Genomic DNA, 612 nt, shown 5'->3' on the forward strand with positions numbered 1-612 from the left:
GCCATTATCGTAAACAAAACGGTAATTAATTCGCCATTTGCAACGGCTCCCGTCAAGATATTTCAATTATTTTTGTTGTGTCCGAAAGCTCTTGTCATTTAGAAGACGAGGCGAATTCATATTTTATAATTTCAGTCCCGTTAAGTAATTATTAGGTGGTTTTAGTTTCCTAACAAGCATCAAAACTGCAAGGCCCTGTAGGTTTACGCCGATATCAGTTTTGATAAGCGACCATTATGCCGACCTGAGAAATTCCAATTAACAATGAGCCTTACTGATCTACCGACTTTCAATAACAAATAAGTTTCGATCCGGTCGCCAAATAAATGTGTGGCAGTAAACAGCATCCGATTAGGGCGTGAGCGGTCTAAAAAGAATTTTAAGGCCAATTACAGATTTTTAAGACGTCAGCATGTCGCACGATTAATTAAAGAAGTTTAATTTTTGGATGTAGATATCCGAATACGCTGTGTCGGCTGGAAAACCGTCGATCCCTTCATGAGTTTGCCGTAATTTTGTTTTAGTTTGTCTGAAGTGACGATTTAGTTATGTAATAATAATATGCGAATTTATTTATTTTTCTTTTAAGTTAAATTGTAATTTATCATTCCG

General features: G+C 36.1%; 1 protein-coding gene across 1 annotated transcript in view; it reads right to left on the bottom strand.

Annotated features, from left to right (window-relative positions):
* Positions 1-612, bottom strand: part of LOC116166072 (bromodomain adjacent to zinc finger domain protein 2B) — a 29,859-nt gene that overhangs the window by 28,927 nt on the left and 320 nt on the right. The gene's annotated exons all lie outside the window — the stretch shown is intronic.

This window comes from Photinus pyralis, unplaced genomic scaffold, assembly GCF_008802855.1.
Source record: "Photinus pyralis isolate 1611_PpyrPB1 unplaced genomic scaffold, Ppyr1.3 Ppyr1.4_LG1, whole genome shotgun sequence".
Lineage (NCBI taxonomy): Eukaryota > Metazoa > Arthropoda > Insecta > Coleoptera > Lampyridae > Photinus > Photinus pyralis.